Consider the following 16070-nt stretch of genomic DNA (forward strand, 5'->3'; position numbering starts at 1 on the left):
CCAACCCGAGTATCAGGGGCTACTACCTATACACAGGTGCATCTTTGCAAATGAAACATAGCTGAAAACATTATGTCACAAACCTCAAAGGCCTTCAGTAGGCTCATGAAGGCTTCATTTAATCCGCTCTTCACGGACGAAATCTTCTCAATCACTGTACCCATCAAGGTACGATGTTCCTGTTGGGGATCGTAGCAGAAATTCAAAATTTTCTATGCATCACCAAGATCAATCTATGGAGTAATCTAGCAACGAGGGGAAGGAGAGTGCATCTACATACCCTTGTAGATCGATAAGCGGAAGCATTCAAGTGAACGGGGTTGATGGAGTCGTACTCGTCGTGATCCAAATCACCGATGATCCTAGTGCCGAACGGACGGCACCTCCGTGTTCAACACACGTACAGCCCGGTGACGTCTCATACGCCTTGATCTAGCAAGGGGAGAAGGAGAGGTTGGGGAAGACTCCATCCAGTAGCAGCATGATGGCGTGGTGGTGGTGGAGGAGCGCGGGACTCCAGCAGGGCTTCGCCAAGCACTACGAGAGACGAGGAGGGAGAGAGGTAGGGCTGCGCCAACAGGGAGAGCAAATCACATGTGTTGGGCAGCCCCATACCTCAAGTATATATAGGGGAGGGGAGGGGCTGCGCCCCCACCTAGGGTTCCCTCCCTAGGGGTGGCGGCAGCCCCCAGATCCCATCTGGGAGGCGGCCAAGGGGAGGGGGAGAGGGAGGCGCACCAGGCATGGGCCTTAGGGCCCATCTGCCCTTAGGGTTTGCCCCCTCTTCCCCTTAGGCGCATGGGCCTTGGTGGGGAGGCGCCCCAGCCCACCTAGGGGCTGGTCCCTTCTCACACTTGGCCCATGTATGCCTCCGGGGCTCGTGGCCCCTCCCGGTGGACCCCCGGACCCCTCCGGTGGTCCCGGTACACTATCGGTGATGCCCGGAACACTTCCGGTGGCCAAAACCATACTTCCTATATATCAATCTTTACCTACGGACCATTCCGGAACTCCTCGTGACATCCGAGATCTCATCCGGGACTCCGAACAAAATTCAGTAACCGCGTACATACTTTCCCTATAACCCTAGCGTCATCGAACCTTAAGTGTGTAGAACCTACGGGCTCGGGAGTCATGCAGACATGGCCGAGACAACTCTCCGGTCAATAACCAACAGCGGGATCTGGATACCCATGTTGGCTCCCACATGCTCCACGATGATCTCATCGGATGAACCACGATGTCAAGGATTCAATCAATCCCGTATACAATTCCCTTTGTCTAGCGGTACAATACTTGCCCGAGATTCGATCGTCGGTATCCTGATACCTTGTTCAATCTCGTTACCGGCAAGTCTCTTTACTCGTTTCGTAACACACCATCCCGTGATCAACTCCTTGATCACATTGTGCACATTATGATGATGTCCTACCGAGTGGGCCCAGAGATACCTCTCTGTTTACACGGAGTGACAAATCCCAATCTCGATTCGTGCCAACCCAACAAACACTTTTGGAGATACATGTAGTGTACCTTTATAGCCACCCAGTTACGTTGTGACATTTGGCACACCCAAAGCACTCCTACGGTATCCGGGAGTTGCACAATCTCATGGTCTAAGGAAATGATACTTGACATTAGAAAAGCTTTAGCATACGAACTATACGATCTTTGTGCTAGGCTTAGGATTGGGTCTTGTCCATCACATCATTCTCCTAATGATGTGATCCCGTTATCAATGACATCCAATGTCCATGGTCAGGAAACCGTAGCCATCTATTGATCAACGAGCTAGTCAACTAGAGGCTTACTAGGGACATGGTGTTGTCTATGTATCCACACATGTATCTGAGTTTCTTATCAATACAATTCTAGCATGGATAATAAACGACTATCATGAACAATGAAATATAATAATAACCAATTTATTATTGCCTCTAGGGCATATTTCCAACAGTCTCCCACTTGCACTAGTCAATAATCTAGTTCACATCGCCATGTGATTAACACTCACGGGTCACATCGCCATGTGACCAACATCCAAGAGTCTACTAGACTCAATGATCTAGTTCACATCACTATGTGATAAACACTCAAAGAGTTCTGGGTTTGATCATGTTATGCTTGTGAGAGAGGTTGTAGTCAATGGGTCTTACCATATTCAGATCCCTATGTATTCGCAAAACTTTATATCGTAGATGCTGCTACCACGTTCCACTTGGAGCTATTCCAAATTATTGCTCCATTATACGTATCCGGTATCTCTACTCAGAGCTATCCGGATAGGTGTCAAGTTTGCATCGACGTAACTCTTTATGTCGAACTCTTTATCACCTCCATAACCGAGAAACATTTCCTTATTCCTCTAAGGACAATTTTGACCGCTATCTGGTGATCTACTCCTAGATCACCTTTGTACCCTCTTGCCAGACATGTGGTAAGGCACACATCAGGTGTGGTACTCAGCATGGCATACCGTATAGAGCCTATGACAAGATCATAGGGGACGACCTTCGTCCTTCCTCTTTCTTCTGCCGTGGTCAATCTTTGAGTCTTACTCAACTTCACACCTTACAACTCAGGTAAGAACCCCTTCTTTGACTGATCTATTTTGAACTCCTTCAAAAACATGTCAAGGTGTGCGTTCTTTGAAAGTATCATCAGGCGTCTTGATCTATCTCTATAGATCTTGATGCCCAATATGTAAGCAGCTTTATCCAGGTCTTCCTTTGAAAATCACTCTTCAAACAAACCGTTTATGCTTTCCAGAAATTCTACATTATTTCGGATCAACAATATGTCATCCACATATACTTATCAGAAATGTTGTAGTGCTCCCACTCACTTTCTTGTAAATACAAGTTTCTAGCAAACATTGTATAAACCTAAAAGCTTTGATCACTCCATCAAAACATATATTCTGATTCAGAGATGCTTGCTCTAGTCCATAGAAGGATTGATGGAGCCAGCATACCTTTTAGCATCCTTAGGATTGACAAAACCTTTTATTGTATCGCATACAACTTTTCTTATGAAAACTGGTAAGAAAACTTGTTTTGACATCCATCTGTAAGATTTCACAATCGAAAAATACAGCTAATGCTATCATGATTCCGACGGACTTAAGCATCGCTACGGGTGAGAAATTCTCATCGTAGTCAACTCCTTGAACTTGTGAAAAGACTCTTTCCCACAAGTCGAGCTTCATAGACGGTAACATTACCGCCCACGTCCGTCTTCTTCTTAAAGATCCATTTATCTCAATGGCTTGCCGATCATCGGGCAAGTCCACCAAAGTCTATACTTTGTTCTGATATATGAATCCTATCTCGGATTTCATGGCTTCTAACCATTTGTCGGAATACGGGCCCACCATCGCTTCTCCATAGCTCGTAGGTTCATTGTTGTCTAACAACATGATATCTAAGACAGGATTACCGTACCACTCAGGAGTAGTACATATCCTTGTCGACCTACGAGGTTCGATAGCAACTTGATCCAAAGCTTCATGATCACTATCATTAACTTCCTCTTCAACAGACGTAGGCGCCATAGAAAACATCTTTCTGTGTTGCATCACTCTCTGGTTGAAGTAAAGGTTCGACAACCTCATCAAGTTCTATCTTCCTCCCACTCAATTCTTTCGAGAGAAACTCCTTCTCAAGAAAGGACCCGTTCTTAGTGACAAACAATTTTCCCTCGGATCTGAGATGGAAGGTATACCCTACTGTCACCTTTGGGTATCCTATGAAGATGTGTTTGTCCGCTTTGGGTTGAGCTTCTCCGGCTGAAGCCTTAAGCATCGCAGCCCCAAACATTAAGAAACGACAACTTTTGTTTCTTGCCAAACCAATGTTCATACGACGTCGTCTCAACGGACTTAGATGGTGTCCTATCTAAAGTGAATGCAGCTGTCTCTAATGCATAACCTCAAAATGAAAACGGTAGATTGATAAGAGACATCATAGATCGCACCATATCTCATAAGGTTCGATTACGACGTCCGGACACATCATAACCCAGTGGTGTTCCAGGTGGCTTCAACTGTGAAACAATTCCACAATGTCTTAAGTGATTGCCAAACTCATAACTCAGATATTCTCATTGATCGGATCATAGGAATTTGATCTTCTTATTATGATGATTCTTAACTTCACTCTGAAATTGCTTAAACTTTTCAAACGTTTCAGACTTGTGCTTCATTAAGTAAATATACCTATATCTACTCAAATCGTCAGTGAAGATGAGAAAATAGCGATATCCACTGCACGCTTCAATTCTCATTGGATCACACGCATCAGCATGTATGATTTCCAACAAGTCACTTGCCCGTTTCATTGTACCTGAATGCGGGATCTTAGTCATCCTACCCATGAGGCATGGCTCGCATGTGTCAAGAGATTCAAAATCAAGTGACTCCAAACATCCATCGACATGGAGTTTCTTCATGCATCTTACGCTAATATGACCTAAGCGGCAGTGCCACGAGAAAGTGGTACTATCATTATTAACTCTACATCTTTTGGCGTGAACATGTGTATTACCACGACCGAGATTCAATGAACCATTCACATAGGGTGCATGACCATGAAAGGTATCATTCATGTAAACAGAATAACCATTATTCTCTAACTTAAATGAATGACCGTATTGCAATGAACATGATCTAATCATATTCATGCTAACGTAGACACCTGATAACATTTATCTAGGTTCAATACTAATCCCGAAGGCAGATGGAGCGTGCGATGGTGATCTCATCAACTTTGGAAACACTTCCAACACACATCATCACCTCGTCCTTAGCCAGTCTCCGTTTAGTCCGTAGCTTTTGCTTCAAGTCACCAGTAATAGCAACTGAACTGGTATCCAATACCCAGGTGCTACCAGGAGTACTAGCGAGGTACACATTAATAACACGTATATACTTTGTTGAAGTTTCCAGCCTTCTTATCTACCATGCATTTGGGGTAATTCTGCTACCAGTGCCCGTTCCCCTTACAATAGAAGCACTTAGTCTCGGGTTTGGGTTCAACCTTGGGTTCCTTCACTGGAGCGGCAACTGGTTTTCCATCCATGAAGTTTCCCTTCTAGCCCTTGCCCTTCTTGAAACCAGTGGTCTTGTTAAACCATCAACACTTGATGCTCCTTCTTGATTTCTACCTTTTGCGGTCTTCAGCACCGTGAACAGCTCCGGGATCAATTCCATCCCTTGCATGTCATAGTTCATCACAAAGATCTAGTAGCTTAGTGATAGTGGCTATAGAACTCTATCAATCACTATCTTATCTAGAAGTTTAACTCCCACTTGATTTAAGTGATTGTAGCACCCAGACATTCTGAGCACATGCTCACTAGCTGAGCTATTCTCCCCCATCTTTTTGGCAAAAGAACTTGTTAGAGGTCTCACACCTCTCAACACGGGCATGAGCCTGAAATCCCAATTTCAGCTCTTGGAACATCTCATATGTTCTATGGCGTTCAAGACGTCATTGGAATCTCGATTCTAAGCCGTAAAGTATGGTGCACTAAACTATCATGTAGTCATCGGGATGTGTCTGTCAGGTGTTCACAACATCCACAGACGACGTTGTAGGGGTTTGCACATCGAGCGGTGCATCAAAGATGTAAGCCTTCTATGTAGCAGTGAGGACACTCCTCGGACTACGGACCTAGTCCGCATCATTGCTTACAATATCTTTCAACTTAATCTTTCTCTAGGAACGTATTGAAACATGGAGCTACAACGTGAGCTATTTATCTACAACATATTTGCAAAGACAATTTAGACTATGTTCATGATAATTGAGTTCATTTAATGAACTCCCACTCAGATAGACATCCCTCTAGTCATCTAAGTGAAACATGATCCGAGTCAACTAGGCCATGTCCGATCATCACGTGAGACGGACTAGTCAACATCGGTGAACATCTTCATGTTGATCGTATCTTCTATACGACTCATGCTCGACCTTTCGGTCTTCCGTGTTCCGAGGCCATGTCTGTACATGCTAGGCTCGTCAAGTCAACCTAAGTGTTTTTGCTGTGTAAATCTGGCTTACACCCGTTGTATTCGAACGTTAGAATCTATCACACCCGATCATCACGTGGTGCTTCGAAACGACGAACCTTCGCAACGGTGCACAGTTAGGGGGAACACTTTCTTGAAATTTTAGTGAGGGATCATCTTATTTAAGCTACCGTCGTTCTAAGCAAATAAGATGTAAAACATGATAAACATCACATGCAATCAAATAGTGACATGATATGGCCAATATCATTTTGCTCCTTTTGATCTCCATCTTCGGGGCTCCATGATCATCGTTGTCACCGGCATGACACCATGATCTCCATCATCGTGTCTTTTTGAAGTTGTCTCGTCATCTATTACTTCTACTACTATGGCTAACGCTTTAGCAATAAAGTAAAGTAATTACATGACATTTAAGTTGACAAGCAGGTCATAAATAAATTAAGACAACTCCTATGGCTCCTGCTGGTTGTCATACTCATCGACATGCAAGTCGTGATTCCTATTACAAGAACATGATCAATCTCATACATCACATATATCATTCATCACATCCTTTTGGCCATATCACATCACAAGGCATATGCTGCAAAAACAAGTTAGACGTCCTCTAATTGTTGTTGCAAGTTTTTACGTGGCTGCTATAGGTTTCTATCAAGAACGTTTCGTACCTACGCGAAAACCACAACGTGATATGCCAATTTCTATTTACCCTTCATAAGGACCCTTTTCATCGAATCCGATCCAACTAAAGTGGGAGAGAGACACCCGTTAGCCACCTTATGCAACTAGTGCATGTCAGTCGGTGGAACCAGTCTCACATAAGAGTACGTGTAAGGTCAGTCCGGGCCGCTTCATCCCATGATGCCGCTGAATCAAGATAAGACTAGTAACGGCAAGTAAATTGACAAAATCGACGCCCACAAATGCTTTGTGTTCTACTCGTGCATAGAAACTACGCATAAATCTGGCTCTGATACCACTGTTGGGGATCATAGCAGAAATTCAAAATTTTCTACGCATCACCAAGATCAATCTATGGAGTAATCTAGCAACAAGGGGAAGGAGCGTGCATCTACATACCCTTGTAGATCGCTAAGCGGAAGCGTTCAAGTGAACGGGGTTGATGGAGTCGTACTCATCGTGATCCAAATCACCGATGATCCTAGTGCCGAACGGACGGCACCTCCGTGTTCAACACACATACAGCCCGGTGACGTCTCCTACGCCTTGATCCAGCAAGGGGAGAAGGAGAGGTTGGGGAAGACTCCATCCAGTAGCAGCACGACGGCGTGGTGGTGGTGGAGGAGTGCGGGACTCCAGCAGGGCTTCGCCAAGCACTACGAGAGACGAGGAGGGAGAGAGGTAGGGCTGCGCCAACAGGGAGAGCAAATCAAATGTGTTGGGAAGCCCCATACCTCAAGTATATATAGGGGAGGGGAGGGGCTGCGCCCCCACCTAGGGTTCCCTCCCAAGGGGTGGCGGCAGCCCCCAGATCCCATCTGGGAGGCGGCCAAGGGGAGGGGGAGAGGGAGGCGCACCAGGCATGGGCCTTAGGGCCCATCTGCCCTTAGGGTTTGCCCCCTCTTCCCCTTAGGCGCATGGGCCTTGGTGGGGAGGCGCCCCAGCCCACCTAGGGGCTGGTCCCTTCTCACACTTGGCCCATGTATGCCTCCGGGGCTCGTGGCCCCTCCCGGTGGACCCCCGGACCCCTCCGGTGGTCCCGGTACACTACCGGTGATGCCCGGAACACTTCCGGTGGCCAAAACCATACTTCCTATATATCAATCTTTACCTCCAGACCATTCCGGAACTCCTCGTGACGTCCGGGATCTCATCCGGTACTCCGAACAACATTCAGTAACCGTGTACATACTTTCCCTATAACCCTAGCGTCATCGAACCTTAAGTGTGTAGACCCTACGGGCTCGGGAGTCATGCAGACATGGCCGAGACAACTCTCCGGTCAATAACCAACAGCGGGATCTGGATACCCATGTTGGCTCCCACATGCTCCACGATGATCTCATCGGATGAACCACGATGTCAAGGATTCAATCAATCCCGTATACAATTCCCTTTGTCTAGCGGTACGATACTTGCCCGAGATTCGATCGTCGGTATCCCGATACCTTGTTTAATTTCATTACCGGCAAGTCTCTTTACTCGTTCTGTAACACATCATCCCGTGATCAACTCCTTGATCACATTGTGCACATTATGATGATGTCCTACCGAGTGGGCCCAGAGATACCTCTCCGTTTACACGGAGTGACAAATCCCAGTCTCGATTCGTGCCAACCCAACAGACACTTTTGGAGATACCTGTAGTGTACCTTTATAGCCACCCAGTTACGTTGTGACGTTTGGCACACCCAAAGCACTCCTACGGTATTCGGGAGTTGCACAATCTCATGGTCTAAGGAAATGATACTTGACATTAGAAAAGCTTTAGCATACGAACTATACGATCTTTGTGCTAGGCTTAGGATTGGGTCTTGTCCATCACATCATTCTCCTAATGATGTGATCCCATTATCAATGACATCCAATGTCCATGGTCAGGAAACCGTAACCATCTATTGATCAACGAGTTAGTCAACTAGAGGCTTACTAGGGACATGGTGTTGTCTATGTATCCACACATGTATCTGAGTTTCCTATCAATACAATTCTAGCATGGATAATAAACGACTATCATGAACAATGAAATATAATAATAACCAATTTATTATTGCCTCTAGGGCATATTTCCAACAGTTCCCCTGAGATAGATGCTTTCCGCAACATGTCCCGCAATATATCCGGAGTCTCCGGGTTTCCGGAAGCTGCTCTAGGAGCACAATCATCCTTTGAAGGAACTAGATGACCCATTGCGCCCATGGCGCAAAGGATGAGAGCAAGCCAATTATTGAAAGAATGTGCATCAAAATATGTAGACACATAAGAAAACATATAGAAATAAGTACTGATTGATGATAGATAGATGGTTGCTGATGGTACATGTTTTTGAAAAAGCTTACGAACTATCATTTACAATGTTATGAGTAAGGCATGTAGATAGGCAGAGCTACATTAGACAAATGTATCACGGGATGTTTAGAATGATTTCTTCGAGGCAAGTCTTCATAGATGTTGTTCTTCATGGCCCGAGGTGCACATATGCCTCACATCCGATGCAAATATGGCGTTGCGTGCCCACCATGCGAGGCAGCGAGCACGGGACACCACGGCGGATTCATCGTCGATCTCACGTCCATCGGCAACATGTAGACTCCACGCTTTGACAAGAGTAGTTCATGGGATACGTTAATGCCTCAAGTCCCGTGAGCTGTTGTGTGTCCCATGTCCTACTCTACCTCTCCGTACTCTACCTCTCCGTTTATCGCACTTCCACTCTGAGGGGCACAACCAACCGTCGGACATGGACACTACCGCAACATTAAGGACGGTCATCGGTGGAAATTTAGAATAATTTTATGTTACATATGATCGTATGAATTTGATGATTTGCAAATGGGATATCCGATTACGGAAATAATTTTTTGTTTGTTCACTATCTGCAGACACATCTGGACACATCCGCACGTTTGGGAAAGGATATTGATACTTGTGGTTGTACATGCTCTTATATTAAGATAAGTGGGAATAAATCTAGAGTCCCGATAACTGCCACACATGTGGTGTATCGGGTAGTTGTGCCACACGCCTCGTGTGGCATGGATAGCAACCAGCCCACACACCTACGTGTGGGCAAAACAACTAATGCCCATACACATCTTTTTTTCCCTCCTGAACCCTCTCACACGCATGCGTGTGGGCGAAGTTGATAACGCCCACACGCCCGTATGTCAGGCCTCGTACCCTTTTGGTCCCGCACGCGACGTGTGATTCCCACCGCGCGCCCGCAGTTGCCATGGTCCAGACCCTCGTCCATGTTCATTTATCTGCAGTTGCCATGTCGCTGAACTACGGTTGCCATGTCGGACAACTGCAGTTGCCATGGTTGCTCAACTGCAGTTGCCATGTATGGTCTGATCTAATGTAGTTTCCATGATTTCATAACTTTAGGAGTTGCCACATACTAACACTAGGCAGTTGAGAGAGTTGTCATGTGCTCACAAGCATGCTAGGGCAGTTGCCATGTAAAAAGGAAGAGTTGTCATCTGCTTACATGCACGTTAGGGCAGTTGCCATGTACGTGCACGTTGGGGCAGTTGCCATGTACCATACAAAAACACATGGCAACTCGGTAAAAGACAGTTGCCATCTGCTTACGTGCACACTAGGCAGTTGCCGTGTACCCTGCAAAAACACATGGCAACTCGGGTAAAAAAAGAGAGTTGCCACCTGCTTATAAAGCACACTAGAGGCAGTTGCCATGTGCGCTGCAAAAACACATGGCAACTAGCAGCTTACATGTGGGAGAGGAGACGGGCGTGTGGGCAAGATGGCAAATGACCACACACCAGCCCTTGTGCGTGACTGAAAACTGGTGTGTGGGTGAACTGCTAAACACCCACACACCAACCCCTCCGTGTGGTAAAACGGATGTGTGGACGAACTATGTCACACACCACACACACTTTGTCCTAAGTGGCACAGAAAATCAGCCAGATTGTGTCAAGATTCGTGCATATAATACTGGACGGTGATGGATGCATGTGGTCGAGATGGTCAACGCCCACACGTGTGGGCGTTAACATTTCCGTAAATCTAATGAAACAATACAGATTATACCAATTACATAAAGTACAAGTTAGCATCGAAGATAATATTACAACCGTGCTATTGTGACAAAGAGCCACACACTTTGGAGTCTGGACACCTATACACACGGGTTGCACATATGACATATAACGCCAAAGATATGTGGTGGATTGTTGTCTTTTTCCATCGACCAGTTCATCCTCTTCCTCTCCACACTGTACTCGAGAAAGCACACCTGCTAGAGGCGGCTCACGCTGGGCTACATCTTCGCGGCGGATCACGTTGCAGCTTGGCGGGGGAGTGGCTCCGGCTGCAGCTCAGAGGCGCTGCGGCTCCAACTGCATCTCGGTGGTCAGGCAACTCGGAGGCGCAGCAGCTCCAACTGCATCTCGGTGGTCTGGCAGCTCCAACTGCATCTCGGCGGTCCGGCAGCTGCCGCTATAGCTTGAAGCTGCGGAATCGGCAGATGGCGCCGCTGTCACTCGTATCGGCGAGCCAAATCCTCATAGTTGTTGTTGTCGCTCCCTGACGAAGGTGGCATTTGTTCTGGCTGTGTGGCAGCCTGGCACTCCCTGAAGCTAGTTACTTTCCATGGCAAGGGAGGCTCCAGCAAGCCCATCGCGGTCGCCGTTGCTGCTCAGGTAAAAACTAACTTCCTTCTATGTTTGATGAATCTGTAGAATTTTTGTGATTCAATTCCACTGTAGCACAAGGGGCACCATGATCTACTATTTTGCCGAGAGTAGTGGCATGGCAAAGTACATCTTCGTTTTCTGAAAAATAGAACAAGATGCAAGGACTGATCACTCGTAGAAGTAAACTCCAAAAGGAGAAGCTTATAACTTCACTAATAACTATACCAGGAGCAACATTACTGATTACATCCTCATGGTTTCGTCATTTACAACAGGCCCAGTTGGAAAATGGCCTGTCAGGCCATTGACATTGCTGATGTGGTGCATCGGACCACATGGGTGAACCATCGTCGGAGTTGAACTTGTTGATGGACAATGACGGAATGCATCCCCTGAATGAAGTGAGCATTTTCCTGTTTGTTTATCTAGCCTCTCATTCTTACCTTAGACATACAAATGAAAAAAGAGGTAATCGCTCCGTCCAAAAAAGTTTGTCCCAAGCTTGTCTCTCAAATGGATGTACCTAGCACTAATTTGATGCTAGATACATTCATTTGAGGGACAAGCTTTTTCGAATAGAGGAAGTATGGGAGAAAGAGGGTGGAGACTAAACAAATATAAACGAAGATACCGAATTAATACAGAGTGATAATGAAAATAGAAAACGAAGTGTGAATAAAGAGAAACCAAAGACTCATAAAACAGAGAGTAAGAACGAACAACGAGGACCTAGCACTACTATGTTAATAGGCAAGTCTCAAGAGTAGTGCTGATACTTAGATGAGTGATGCAACGTTGGAGTACTAATTAGTGGCTGGGACTGCTCCATCCATCGAGTGGGGTATATTATATATAATACGTAGTTGAGTGATCGCCTTTAGATGTTTCAGATGCTGAAGAGTATTTTCCAATGAACATATATATTATGATATGCATCCTGACATATGCACTTCTTTGGAATTGTTGATATGTACTCCCTCCGTCCGGAAATACTTGTCAGAGAAATGCATAAAAATGGATGTATCTAAAATTAAAATACGTCTAGATACATCCATTCCTCCGACAAGTATTTCCGGACGGAGGGAGTATGTATCATTGCTAGCAGCCGTCGTTGGCCTACTTGGAGAACAAATAAGCATTTTAACATAAGGGCATCACAAAAAAATCAGAATACAAAAACTATGTTAAGTCTGCAATTTTTTTCATGCATCATCTGAGTTTAGTGTATTTTTGTGCAGCAGCAACTAGAAGCCAAAAGAACCCGATACTGTACAATCTAAAATAAAAACATGTCCACAAGCCTAATAACATTGAAAGTCTGAGTCCTACTACAACAGTTCAAACAATCAATAGTCAGAAGAGGCTAATTAAGGTACTGGTATAAGGTACTTAACTGGGTATACATAATATCTAGGATCAAAGAATTTAGATAAGATGCCAAGGGTTCTTCACTCTATAAATGAAACTCACCTGAACACTAAAGCCATGGTTGTCATTGCATAGCTCTAGACTAAATAATAAGGGCAACACCAAAAGATTTATGCATTAGTGCATGAACTAAGATAAAATAAAATGAGCCTGTAATGATGGTGTTACTTTCTTGCGCAAGCACCAAAACTTTGCCAAAAATAAAATATACTGGGAGCATTGTACCTTTATTTTCCCTATAATCCTTGCCCCTGCTTCTAGATTATATGAGGGCGGTGCAAGCTAGCCAACATCTTCAGATTAGTCCATCCAAAAAGCACCCCAAAGGTAACAGTTGGATTGATTGTGTCATTCCTGAAACGCCATTATCAGAAATTCAGTTGGTGCTTAATAGTAAATAGAAGTGCAGGACATGCTCATCATGCTTACCTAGGACTCATAGGCCTTATCTAATCCCTCGCCAAAGCAAATCACCTATTCTATGTGAAATAGGCAAGAGGTAGGCCAAAATGCTATATACCAAAGAGTATACGTGAATCTAAACTGACGTACTGCTCACAAGAAATAGAGTATGATAACACATCGTTGCTCACTGTAAAAATAAAATAAGTTGTTGGAAAGGAGGGGGGGCTATTTTATTTATACAGTTTAGTTTTGTGATTTAGTGCAAATAAGAACATGTCCAAACCTGATAGGCACGGCACCAAAGAGTATACGTGAATCTAAACTGACGTACTGCTCACAAGAAACAGAGTATGATAACATGTTGTTGCTTACTCTAAAAATAAAATAAGTTGTAGGAAAGGGGGGGCTATTTAATTTATACAGTTTAGTTTTGTGATTTAGTAGTAGTACAAATAAGAACATGTCCAAACCTGATAGGCACGGCAATCTCAAATCCATGGGGTCAGTTTGGTTAGATCAGGACGAGCAGAAATGAAACGCACCATATACATTTTCCAAGCATCAACATACGTTTTCAGTTTAATCAACACATGTGCTATTCTCTGAATATGAAAATCACACGACCAATTTCTAATAGTACCCTACTTTTTTCTGTGTGGCTCCTGTGATTTTTGAGAGTGCAAACCGATGAGATTAGCTTAAATAAATTGTCTCAGAATCTCATAGAGACTACAGCAGCAGCAAGAAAGCATTATGGTTTTCCCTAAAAAAATAAAGCATCATGGTTAAACTTATGCAGCTATCAACGCCTGTTTTAATGAAATAGAAGAAACTTAAATTAACTACAGTCTCTCACAATTCCATTAATTAGAGACTACAACGGCGGCAAGAAAGCATCGTGGTTTAGGTTTTGCAACTACCAAAATGTGAGCTCATGCGAACAAAAGATAGTAAATTATTCAGCCTAGCATCATGGTTCAGCATACAAAATCACCAAAATGTCATCTTCAGCCATGTCTTATAGTTTCAGGAAAAGGAATTACAAGAAAGTTCACCCATTAATGTGACTCAGATTCAACCTACCACAAGGTTAGAGCAGTTAATCATCGCCCGCGTTGGCTTTGTTTGCTCGATCATTTTGCTCTGCAGCATTGGCTCTTTATCTAGTTTCCTCTATTTTGCTCCAGGATGCCTTTTTGCTTCTGAAGATTGCAGAAAGGGCTAAGTGCAATTGAATAAAGCTGAATATATTTCTATAACGATTTTTTCTAAATACAAAAGCTACCCACTACATACAAAGGAATCCCAAATTCATGCAATCCCTCGTACATAAGGATATAGAGATAGAGAGTCACTAAAAATCAATTGATTTAACAACTTCTATTTATTTATACTCCCATTTTATAAATTCCATTGTTGTTAACAACATCTATTTATGTATGCTCCCAGATTCTCACCAACAATCTAAAGCATTGAGCCACTCCACCATTCACTTGCATTGCCACATAGATTATTTATTCATGCAACATCTAAACTCAAAGAACATCGGACTGTAAAAGAATTGAGGAGACAAGTAGACAACAACACAGACCATCCAATGCAGTCCTCAGGGGCTCTACCAACTCTGGGAACTCAATCCCATCAAGCGCTTTGAAGACGTCTTCGGCGTTGCTTGTCTGCATCTTTCCTTCCTTGCACGCATCATCTGACCTGCAAATAAGATCACACTCATGTTACTATCATCATCCAAAAAGCATCACATCACAAGTATAAGCATAATATTATTTATACTCTCAGGCGGCTCTCCCCTCTACCAAACAGCAGAGCAATTAGCTAAAAATCTCGACTATGCAAATCCTAAACCAGCAGTGCTAACTATAAACCCCCAAACATTTCATATAAGCATCATATTTCAATACCTCTGTAACCTCTGCGCCGTGAAGAATGAAAACTACAGAAGCCTAAAGCTTTTCTTCAGAAAACTGAAAGTGTTAACACGCATTCACTGAAAGTTTACCTTCTCTTCATTCTTCTAACAAAAACAACAACAACAAAGCCTTTAGTCCCAAACAAGTTGGGGTAGGCTAGAGGTGAAACCCATAAGATCTCGCAACCAACTCATGGCTCTGGCACATGGATAGCAAGCTTCCACGCACCCCTGTCCATAGCTAGCTCTTTGTCGATACTCCAATCCTTCAGGTCTCTCTTAACGGACTCCTCCCATGTCAAAATCGGTCGACCCCGCCCTCTCCTGACATTCTCCGCACGCTTTAGCCGTCCGCTATGCACTGGAGCTTCTGGAGGCCTGCGCTGAATATGCCCAAACCATCTCAAACGATGTTGGACAAGCTTCTCCTCAATTGGTGCTACCCCAACTCTATCTCGTATATCATCATTCCGGACTCGATCCTTCCTCGTGTGGCCACACATCCATCTCAACATACGCATCTCCGCCACACCTAACTGTTGAACATGTCGCCTTTTAGTCGGCCAACACTCCGCACCATACAACATTGCGGGTCGAGCCACCGTCCTGTAGAACTTGCCTTTTAGCTTTTGTGGCACTCTCTTCTCACAGAGAATGCCAGAAGCTTGGCGCCACTTCATCCATCCGGCTTTGATTCGATGGTTCACATCTTCATCAATACCCCCATCCTCCTGCAACATTGACCCCAAATACCGAAAGGTGTCCTTCCGAGGTACCACCTGGCCATCAAGGCTAACCTCCTCCTCCTCACAGCTAGTAGTACTGAAACCGCACATCATGTACTCGGTTTTAGTTCTACTAAGCCTAAACCCTTTCGATTCCAAGGTTTGTCTCCATAACTCTAACTTCCTATTTACCCCCGTCCGACTATCGT

The 16070-nt window shown here is 44.5% G+C and overlaps 1 long non-coding RNA gene across 1 annotated transcript; it reads right to left on the reverse strand.

The window, feature by feature from the left end:
- Window positions 1-12467: 12467 nt before the first annotated feature.
- Window positions 12468-14915, reverse strand: LOC119332171. The gene is made up of 3 exons (XR_005160840.1): window positions 14801-14915; window positions 14293-14411; window positions 12468-13158 (listed from the first exon to the last, which is right to left on the reverse strand). It is a non-coding gene; the product is annotated as an uncharacterized LOC119332171 (long non-coding RNA).
- Window positions 14916-16070: the final 1155 nt, after the last annotated feature.

Source organism: Triticum dicoccoides, chromosome 7A, assembly GCF_002162155.2.
Source record: "Triticum dicoccoides isolate Atlit2015 ecotype Zavitan chromosome 7A, WEW_v2.0, whole genome shotgun sequence".
NCBI classification, from domain to species: Eukaryota; Viridiplantae; Streptophyta; class Magnoliopsida; order Poales; family Poaceae; genus Triticum; species Triticum dicoccoides.